This window comes from Misgurnus anguillicaudatus, chromosome 18 (genome assembly GCF_027580225.2).
Source record: "Misgurnus anguillicaudatus chromosome 18, ASM2758022v2, whole genome shotgun sequence".
Taxonomy (NCBI): domain Eukaryota; kingdom Metazoa; phylum Chordata; class Actinopteri; order Cypriniformes; family Cobitidae; genus Misgurnus; species Misgurnus anguillicaudatus.
Genome location: NC_073354.2, coordinates 1,779,299 through 1,790,389, shown reverse-complemented (window position 1 = coordinate 1,790,389; position 11,091 = coordinate 1,779,299). Strand labels below are relative to the sequence as shown.

General features: G+C 34.8%; 3 long non-coding RNA genes across 19 annotated transcripts; 2 read left to right on the top strand and 1 right to left on the bottom strand.

Moving 5' to 3' along the window:
- Positions 1-1,897: 1,897 nt before the first annotated feature.
- LOC129450592 (uncharacterized) lies at positions 1,898-10,090 on the bottom strand. Of its 17 annotated transcripts, none has more exons than XR_012358514.1 (10): positions 8,835-10,090; positions 6,658-6,751; positions 6,390-6,555; positions 4,530-4,589; positions 4,389-4,433; positions 3,561-3,638; positions 3,400-3,453; positions 2,991-3,159; positions 2,779-2,880; positions 1,898-2,121 (listed from the first exon to the last, which is right to left on the bottom strand). It is a non-coding gene; the product is annotated as an uncharacterized lncRNA (long non-coding RNA). The 17 variants fall into 17 exon arrangements; XR_012358513.1 differs by having other exon boundaries at positions 6,681-6,751; XR_012358515.1 differs by having other exon boundaries at positions 6,718-6,751.
- Positions 2,115-6,539, top strand: LOC141350409 (uncharacterized). The gene is made up of 7 exons (XR_012358523.1): positions 2,115-2,394; positions 3,030-3,132; positions 3,391-3,473; positions 3,578-3,656; positions 4,542-4,607; positions 5,482-5,570; positions 6,403-6,539. It is a non-coding gene; the product is annotated as an uncharacterized lncRNA (long non-coding RNA).
- On the top strand, positions 7,177-10,867 carry LOC141350408 (uncharacterized). Its single transcript, XR_012358505.1, has 3 exons — positions 7,177-7,347; positions 8,355-8,472; positions 10,087-10,867. It is a non-coding gene; the product is annotated as an uncharacterized lncRNA (long non-coding RNA).
- Positions 10,868-11,091: the final 224 nt, after the last annotated feature.

Below are 11,091 nucleotides of genomic sequence, written 5' to 3'. Positions count from 1 at the left end.
TTCCCTGTTAACATCACCCACACTTTATACTTTTTCTTAGAAAACCAACGGCTCTTTTAAGAGCCACTTCAATAATCAACTCACTCACTCACTCTCCTCAAGTAAGTATTGCTTTTTAATTTTATAATCTTGCCCTGCTTTGTACTTCTCAAAGTCTCTTTCACTCTCTTCCGTTTACTCTTATTTTTATTAGAAATGCCAGGCCAGGGGTCAACAACTAGAAAGTGTGTGGTCTGCCATACACAACTAAATGTAGCTTGCAAAACCTGCAACACATGCAAGGTAGAGCAGCCACATAAGCTTTGGGTAAAAAAGAACTGAAGAAATTTGATCAGAAGCGGGAGAGCTGGGTGCATGATGAAGATATGCTGGTATGAAATTGCGATTATTGTTTTATATACATACATACATACAACATATATATGTTATTTTGCGTGTTTGTTATGTTTTGTATTGGTCAAGGCCTGGAAGAAAACCAAATGCTTGGGGGTCTGAGGTTCTGACACCCCGTTGTCACTTGACTGAGACATCCATTACATGCTTGGAAAGATTAAAGAACCTATTCAAGGTAAGATTATTTTTTTTTATGTATTAAAAATTACAGGTAAAAATGTGGTGCCTTCTCTCAACTAATGTAGTACTCAGCTTGTGATTGATGCTTTTAGTTTACAACTGACTTTTGACAAATGTGTCACACACCACGTGTTGAATGCATGCTCGAAAGTGACCCATGCAATTTAAAGGGATAGTTCACCCAAATAAATAACATTGTCATTATTTTCTCATTCTGACATTGTTCTAAACCAGCATGAATTCCCTTTGTCTATTGAATACAAAAGATATTTTGATAATGTATGATGATGTTGCTCATTGACTTCCATAGTATTTAAAACAAATACTATGAAAGTCACTGAGTACTGTCAACTGCATCCTTGCCATCCTTGCTCATCAAATTATCATCTTTAGCATTCAAAGGACTAAAGATACTCATATAGGTTTAAAATAATGAGTGAGTAAATGATGACAGTGTGAACTATTCTTTTAACCCATCTTAGTGAGTAGTAAACACACACACACACACACACAGAACAGTGGGCAGCTATCACTGCAGCTACAACTGCTCTCAAGTGTTGGGAGAGGTTAAAAGCTAGCTAGCTTTATGTAGCTGATCATGTTTAAGTATCAATAAAATAACATTAATAACTCCATCTGCTTGGTTGTCAGTTTAATCTAAAATAAAATTAAATGCACACACCAGATGATCCAGTCCAGACACAGGACGACAGACGATATTAAACTAAGCTTGAACTCTAATGTGGATTAAAGGGTTGACATTTTATTCTACAAATGCTTGCAAATAGGGCTGCAGGATAAATTGCATGAAATTGTCCTGCACATCTCATCAGTGAAGTCAGTTCTTTGATTAGCAGTAAATCACCATCACCTGTTTTCAGATGGAGCAGCATTTACTACACAAAGCTGTCCCAGATAGCACACGTACGTCTCAGATACGTATCTGCGAGGTAATCACTCAGATTTCCATTCCGTCTGGAAAACGTATTATAAAGGTCGTTTGCCCATATGAATTACGTATCTGAGACGTACGAGCCCAGCCGTTTTGAAGACGCTTTTAAGATCTTTTCAAGACGCTTGATATTTAGAATGATGTTAGCAGATGTATCTAAGATATTTCCAAGATGTTTCTTAGATCTTTAAAAGATCTTTATAAGAGCTTTAATCGAGCTCTTTCTAAGATGTTTCTGAGAGCTTTAAAAGACGATTAAAGATCATTAAAAATAAATTGCTCTAAACTACATCTTCTACACAGTTATACACACATATTATTACAATATATCATTAACAACAATTAAAACAGTATTTTCAATAAAACAGGCAGTTGATTGCGTAAAATTTATTTAAATTAGACAAAAGAAAAACATTCATAACATGCATATTTACACGAGTGTATGCAAAAAAAGCAACGTTTTTCTATAACATACAAAGAAACACAATATCTTTAAATTAATCAAATGCTTCCTCGGGCAAAGAACATCTTGGAAGGAATTTCCGCGTCTCCTTCAGTGGTAGACGGACGGATTCTTCTTCTGCAGCAGCTGCATTCTAAAAGAAACCATTACAAAAAATAAGGAAAAATTAATTTTACAAACTATGTCATATGTTTTCTTTGTTTCCTCAATATAACTCTGATTAGAATGTCAAACAAAGATAAAATCATCCGTATTAATCGTCAGTATCGTGTATATTATTAATATGAGCGTCTTTGCGTTACATTCGTGCTTCACCATGCACTTATATCGACGTCGCAATGCAAAAGAAGAAGGGCAAGAAAGAAACCTGTCCTGGTCTGGCGATTTAAGGGAACATCTGTTTAAGGTATGTAGTAATAATACATTTTAATAATGCTGAGTGTGGGATCAGTTAACTAGAAATTTCGTTGATAATAAGCAATGTATATACAGTAACTAGCTAGTTCACGTTAGATATTTTATTCACGTGTCTGTGGTTATTTTAGGTTTTTGATAGTTAATTTCACTGATAGTTTGAGCCCGTGTAAATTTCTTAAAAAGCTGTAATTATTATTTTATTTAACATTATTATGTTTGCTGTCAAGACTGATATTTATTTATATATATTTATTGACGTTGATATGTAAACTTAACCTACTCAGTTGTACTTGACTAATGCAATAATGAAAGGTCCACCTGTTTAAGTAAATTGTGAAACATTTGAACATAACAACATTTGGACATAACATACACACATTGTTTCCGCCTGCATCAATTTAGTTGTATAGCTGCATTGCTGGTTAACACCTCTGGGCAGATTCTCCATGTTCTTCTTTTATGTGTAGCTGCTCACCTTAAACAGATACAGTACATTGAAGTAATGTTTAAAACAAATTAAGCCCTATAATATTGTTTATGTTTACAATAATTGGTAAAAAGTTTGATGGATAAAATGGTTCTTACCATTCTCTATATAAGCCCCTCTGTTAACTTTTGTTCAAGCCTGTCTAGATCTTTTATCAGTCTAGAAAGATGTTGGAGAAAAGACATCATCCTCTTCTATAATCTCCATCTGTAATTGGACTAACTGGACCAGTGAATGCAGGTGACTCCAAGATTGTCTCGTTTACAGCTGCAATATCAAAAAATAATTGAATTGAGGCTTTTTATATACATTTAGTATTTTTTATTAAAATTCATAATGAGCATATGTATACATTGATTTAAAACAGTACTCAAGACTGTAGATTTACTGTGAGGTTTTGAATGTTGGACAGATTATCAGACCTGCATCTGCCTCAGACATGTTGATGTTTAGCTAATGACGATTTTAAATACATTTATTTATTTTTTTTTTTTTTAGGCAACTTACTCTCCATTCGACCTTGCAGGTCACACCATGGTCTCAAGAGGGAAAATGAGTGCTCTATGGATTGAACAGAAAAGGTAGTATTAAACAGTGTTATATATTTAAATGCCATGAACAATGCGTTTATGTTTTCTTCCTAATTATGTCAACAAATGCTCTTTTACCTTGCATGGTACTTTAGGAGAATCAAAACTCCAACCATCTGTATGAGGGTCTGGATGGATAAAGGATGCCCACTGGAGCTGGAAATGATGGATCAGGTCATTTTCATTTGTCACATTTACAAAGAAGCACACTCTAAGGCTTGCGTTACCCTGTCTGTGGCAAATACACTAGACAGAAGTATTGGGAGGCCTCATTCTAATAAACATGTTTATTTATTCCAGTGTTTCCAATCAAAACAAATATAAATGCTATACCATATAATACCACTACAAAGAGTTTTGTTTTTTCATTTTTGTTGCAACAGTTTTGTAAGTGCCCTTTTCTGTTCCGAAATGACTACAGCTTCTTGTACAAGTCATTGATAGGTTTAGGTGATGAGTTTTGGGCTAAAAACCTTAAAGTTAAGTTAAGGTCTGGGCTTTATTCAGACCAGTCAAAGTTCTTCCACACCAGACTGAATCACTCATTTTCTGTTTGAACCTTACTTTGTTTGTAGGGTCATTCTTAAGTTGGTATTGAAAAGGGCCCTGCCAAAACGCTTTGCTATAAATTTAGCATCAAACGGTTTTTCTAGAATATCATATGCTGTAGCATTAAGATTTGTGCTCATGGAAATAAGTAAAGTATTTAAACCTGTTTATTAGAAGGAGGCGTCGCAATAGTTATGTCTATATAGTTTATGTTTAACAAGCCAAAATAACCAGGGCTGCTTCTTTTTAAGAACTTTTGGGTATTTTTAAATCAGACAGAGGAATAACAGTCCTTAAATGTGTAATGTACTGCCATAATTTTGATCAAAACGTGAGGTCAGATTCTTGTTAACCTACTGTGTTCTTTCTTGATGGTTAGCCGAGTGTCCCAGGACAGAAAACCTGTTTCGTATGGATCAGAGTCAGACATTAACATCTAATATGTAATATCTAGTGATATGTTTTCTTAGATAATGCTGTGAACAAATGCTCTTTTACCTTGAATATTAGGTGGATCCACACTTGAACCATCTGTATGATGATCTGCACCCACTGGATCTGTAAATGGTGGTGCAGGTAAGTTTCACAAGTAAACAAACTCAAATCCTATTCAGACCATTCATGATTCCAGCAATAACCAAGTTTTCTTCTCACAATAAGACTGCATTTACATTGCAAATCTTAATGCACAGATCAGATTTTTTTTTACTATATTCATTTTTTTTCCTGCTCTTTTTTTATTTACATAAGACACGATTCATATCTGATAACTGTTACAATAATTGCCAAAACTACAGTTTATATTAGTGTCATGATTTGCACTTGAGTTTTGTATCGACAGGGCCACTGCCAATTTAGGCATGTTTTAATTATGACACTTAAACAATTGTATATGTACATCGATAAAAGTTTTTGCAATCATGGAAACATAAGTGAATTGCAGACAGCATTCTTGTTTTACGAATGTAAAATGGCTGGAGTAGTGATGTCACTAGCTAGATTAATTTTCATTTGACCTCCCCCACAGAAAGACACAGCACATCATTATATCGTTGGCTCCGCCCACTGGTGTTCAGTCTAAAGTAGTAGTTGTTGACAATCATAAAGTTGTAAAAACAGTAAGATTGTGATGTCAGACAAACATTGTGCTGTTGCTGGCTGTGGGAAATTAGTGTCTTTGTAAGGGTCGCAAATAATTTGAAAATATTTATGTTTCAAAATATTGCCCCCCTACCATGAACTAAACTGGACTGTCGCAGAGACCAAGTGTAGTAAGGTACGGAGCGCTCACACTAGTCACACCAAACTTTGGAGGTAAAACATACTTTGGTATGATACAGTATGCATAGTGTGAGTACCCCATAATTTTACTGTAAACCATGCCGCTCTTTAGAGCTTATTTCTATGTATATTTAAAACATTCTTCATTCTCTTGTGATTATTTTTGCAGGTTTCTGAATTGATGTCAGATGCAAAGCAGAAGTTTATTTTCTTCCAGTTTGGCTTCATTGTGGAAAAATGCTGGAAACTAAAATGCAGGTGACATTCTTTTGTTTATTGAAGCTATGACAAATAATTTGTCTGTTTAGTTAATGTTTTATTCAGTGTAACTGTTCCTAAACATTGTTCCTCGAGGTCCTCTGCTATTCACATTTTGTATGTCTTCCTTATTTAACACACCTAATTCAAATCATCAGCTCATTAGAGATCTTCATGAACTGAACTGAGGCTGTGTCCAAATGTTCACACTTGTTGTCTTTGCACTAGACTACTATGACGTTTTTTTGTATTTGGCCTAAGTATTTTAGTGGGCGTGAAGATCCCAAGCGTGCATGTAGAATTAACATCCGATGGGACACACTTAGCATGCGTAAACATTTAAATCCAGATAGTGCCAGCAATTTGCACCAAAACGTATTTGTGTTTTATTAACTACTTTAAATTTATATTTACCATTTTTAAGTTTTTCTGTAAATAAAATGAACACTCTGAAATGAACATTTGCTTATATCAAACTTTTAGATGCAGAATTCTTTGCTCCTGTAAAAAAGCTCTTGGTTTTGAGTATGTAGCTTTATTAAAGTGTATTATTTATTCAGTAGTCCCTAAATAAACGACACAATGTTGCAGTTGCAGATGTTTCACAAAATACATAACAATAATGCAGAAATGTAGAAATGTTAACATACAATTAAAAGTCTCATGCTTTACATCCAGAACATGATGCACGATGGGATGCACAAAGTGATATTTGGACGCAGCCTCAGTCTGTCAGATCAAAGAGACATACAGAATTCATAGAGCAGTGAAACTCCATGAACAGAGTTGAGAACCACTGGTGTAACTCATTATGCTTACCTGACTCATGCAGAATTCTGGCCTGGTGTTTGGTCCACCCTTTCTCTGGCTTGTGTCTCCGTCTCCATCATCATTATACTCTTGTCAGTGTTATAGTATTGTCGTCTGCGTACCAGGACTTTGTTTCTCAGCTGTCCCTTCTCCTTCAAGCTACATTTTTGTCAAGCTGCAACAAGTTGGAATACATAATTATTAACGTTTAAGGATTTTGATGTATGAAATATGTAACAAAAGCAAAAAATGTACAGACATTCTATTAAGAAATTACCTTTTTGTTGTTTGTTTACTGACCTTTCAACCATATTGCATTTAAAATTGATCATCATACCTTTGGTCTACTGTTAACAGACTACTGTAGAAAACTTTGAATAAAGTAAAAAAAAAGAGAAAAAATTATAAATGCTGAATGTGTCTCATCTTAAATACATTGTTGTTGTTTTTTTCATTGAATTTGGATGTTTTGATGATTTAAGGAAAATTTACGTAGCATATATATTGATGTTTTAATTCAGAGTTTGTTAATGACACTTAATCATTTACAAACATTTAAAAAGGTTTATTACAATACTAATTGATAATATTAAATTAATGTAATAATCTTGTTTTGTTACACCCTAAATCACTGAGCGCACAAACGCTACCCCAGTTACAAGCATGGATGGTTGACTTCATGCAGACATGCGCAGACATCGAAGTACCGCGAGAGTGATTCAAAAGCCAACGAAACAGTGTAATCACGCGGTACTGTGACGTCATACTGGTTAACGCTAAGCCACGTGAAGCGCCCGGACACAAGGGCTGCACTAATCTTTGGGCTGGAGTAGCCTGTGGCTTACGTGTCTCGTCGCAGAACGATTTATTTCTCTTTTTCACCTCGATCTTTGGCCTCTTGTGATTTAACAAAACCAACATGTGAAGTTACAACGCTGACGAAGGAGTTTAATCAGTAACGTTAGAGGTAAGTAACCAACTTTATGTTATGCATGTAACGTTAGTGGATCTACAGATTGATTGTCGTATATGATCATTATTTTTTCGGTTTGTTTGTTTGTTTGTAACGTTTATCAATGCAAGCCAAAATCGAGCTGCAAATCCTAAAGGCAAGGCACGTTGAACATGTAACGTTAACCGCTTTTCTCAGCGGTTGTGGGGTAAACATTAGCTAAATTAACCTAGACCAGCCCCTGTTTAACTTAAAGTTACTTGAGTTATAAAATCTATCAATCTTTCCGCCCGACTTGCTTGGAGTAAGTTAACGTTATGTAAACGACCTGTAATCACAAGAAGCCTTAAAGTTTTATAGCGAAGTGGTTTGATAATTGAGTTAATATTTTATCAGTTGTATTAGCTATAAAGTTATTTATATCTGTGAATTAATTCGTATTTTTATCAGTTTCTAACAACACATACATGACAAAAGGCTGACGTAACGTTAATAACGTTAAGTTACTTACCAACACGAACAAACTGACAGACAAATTAACTTAAAGCCAACAATTACAAAAAAAAAACATATTATAAATGAAAATAAACGTTATGTTTACGAATTATATTATTTACATGCTAATAATGATGTTAAATGCGAAGAAAATGTTGAAGTGTGCCTGAGGAAATAACGGTAAAATGATGAAAATGGCGCTCACATGACGTAGGAATGGCCTCGCGACCACTGTCTATGCTCGCGACCAGCTCGCGCTTGCGCGACAGAAGGGTTAACTTCCTGCTCCAACCTGCAATTTGAATGCAGGGATAATAACAAATAACCAAAGTTTAATAATATTGCTGGGTTTTTTATAATGCTTAATAAATGATGCGTGTAAATTTACACATATTTATTACGTCACTGACATTGTTTTTTATTGCGTTTATTTCTTTTATATTGATTGAAAATTAAAACCTTATTTAATTTACCTAAAATTTGTTTGTGTTTAACACTGATTTATGTTTTTTTCTGTTTAATATTAGTGTGTCCTGGTAAACGTGTGCTTGGAAACATGCAGATTACAGTATTTACAGAGCCGACCTTGAGGCTATTTTTTTTGCATGACATCCACTGATGGATAATCTGTTTACCTAAAAACAGGTAATGTATAAACATTGCAAATATGAATTCACAATTATATAACTTCACAAATATTAAATATTATTTACAATTATTATTAATGATGTACATATTAAATGACATGTTCAGTTGTTATGTTAAGTTATTTGAAGGATATGCATGGTAGATCAATTAGATTCTCACTAGCTATAAGCAGCATGCTATATAAATGTTCCACTTAAAGGTTTAGCGGAGGATTTTCTCGAATTTTAGAAAAGAAACGCCGTCTCCGCTTTTTTTTGCGCAACACTCCAGATTGACAACAAGGAGGACCAATAGTCTTGATGATCCACCCGGAAAACCTAAATTCTCTGCAATACCTTTAATGTTTAATGCTCTTTTACCTTGATTGTTAGGGTGGTGTTCATACAAAGCAACTTATTGTTCATCTGCTTGAGAGAAAGTTACTGCTGGGGCTCTCCTGCTAAGGTTGTCTTAATTCTAAAAAGAAATTAAGTCATTTAGGCTTAGGTCATAGCAAGTTTTGAATGAATGACTTTACAATCTGTTTTAATAATGTTTATTTACAATGTATTTTATTCCACTTACCTGAATCGTGCAGAGGCTTGATGTTTAGTCCACCGGTTGTCTTCTCCAACCTCTGAGTGAAGCCACCACGAGTGGTCGTGTTAACCAATTTTTTTATCTTAGTGCACATTGTGTCTACATAGTCTAAACGCTTAATAAACTGATAACGTGTAAGGTCATTTAAATGCATAAAACGGTTTTCTTTTATAGGGTAAAGCCCATAAATGGCAAAAACTGATTGGCGCAGGTAGTTTTTTGCTCTTAACCCAGATTTTAGCGTCTTTTTGCCGTTTCGTATGTGCGTATGTCTCCACATGTGATAGATAAACTTCACAAATAAAAGTAAATTAAAACGCTTGAAACATGTTAATGTCATAAGCTGATTTTTATAATATCAGCTGTGAAAGTGCAGGCCAAAAATCTTCCTTCACATGTAGATAAGGTAATGAATTATTTGGTCACTGTTTCTGTCACTGGTGCAAAATAACTGCCCTAGAGAACATGAAGAATAGCCAAAACTGTGGTATTGCGCTAGCCCTAAAAATTTGAGAATCTTGATGTTTCTAACACTTGGTACAACCGCTTAGTAGGCATGGGCCGGTATAAGATTCTGGCGGTATGATTACCTTTAGCAAAAATACCACGGTTTTACAGTTTTGCTGTATTGCCATTGCTACACTAAAATTTGTTATTTTTAAATGCCAGGTAAAAATAAAGCCTTTAAATTATATTATATATAATATTTTCAAAATGTATATAACATGTAAACATCAAATCAATCACATGACTTAATGATTTAATGAATTTTGTATAAATACAGTTCATACCTTGGAGACGGTATCACAGACCATTTTAGTGGTTTTGTAACCTTGACTGTTTAAAACCTCGGTATACCTTAAAACCGGTAACCTACCGCATAGTATCTATTATTTAGGTGGTTGACAGGTCTGTTTGCATGTTATTGTATTGGTAATAATTTATTGTTTATAGTCCAATATTGATTGTGAGAATTATTTCAATTTCCTTAAAAATGTTCTAACATCTTTTTCCTTTCTTTTCTTAATGCAGCACTTCAGGAGAAACCTGCCTGTGATCTGCTAAGATGCACAGATTCAACTCTGGCCCATTGTCATCCCAACACCTTATCTGCCATCAGTTTCGTTTAGTGTCGATCTATTGCAAAAGTTCTTATAAACTTTAAATGAGACTTTGTGTTAAGCAGGGGTTTCCAAACTTTTAATTTCACAACATATTAAGCCCAGGATACACAGCAGGATTTTTTGCAATCCAATAGACCTTATCACACTGTGTGACAAGAATTGTTTAAACTTTAGCAGTAGACTGTCGATGAAGACACCTATTGCATCTGAGGCTGCGACATCCGTCATCAGCATGCGCTAGTGGTAAACAAATACAGGTATGCAGGTCGTAGAAGCAAACACGTTGTTGATGTGCGTTGATCATGCTGAACTTCTTACACTGTCATAAAACTATCGTAGGTGTCTTTGGTCCCAGGACTGGGAAAAGAGGTCTTTAAACCTCTCACACTGTATGAGATAGGACCACCAATTAAGAGCCACGATCACAGAAATCTCCACGATTGTTTCACGATTGGTAATCTTTCATCTGGGACAGCCAAAAATCGTGCCGTGTATTATGGGCTTTAGACATGTGTAATCTTATAGTATATCAAAACCATTGCTAATAATTAATTGGACAAACCATCACTACAATGCAACACTCGCTATCTTACGGTGCGACCCACAAGTGGGTCTTCACCCACAGCTTAAAAACCCTGAGTATGAGTAAGAGTATGTTGTATTGTAATTAAAGTCACATCTAAGTGTTATGGAGCAGTTTGTCATTATATTCACAGTATTACATGGTTCTTTCAGCAGTTTCTACGTTACAATGCTCTTAAAGTGTCCTGATCAGCTTTGGGTCTTGTGAAGTAATGTAATGAGAATGTGATCAATAGCTTTGCAGTATTTTTGGTTAAACATTTTATTCAAATTTGGTAAACAATCTAGTCAATATAATTCATGCTGTGATGCTGGATGAAACCTGGTCAAA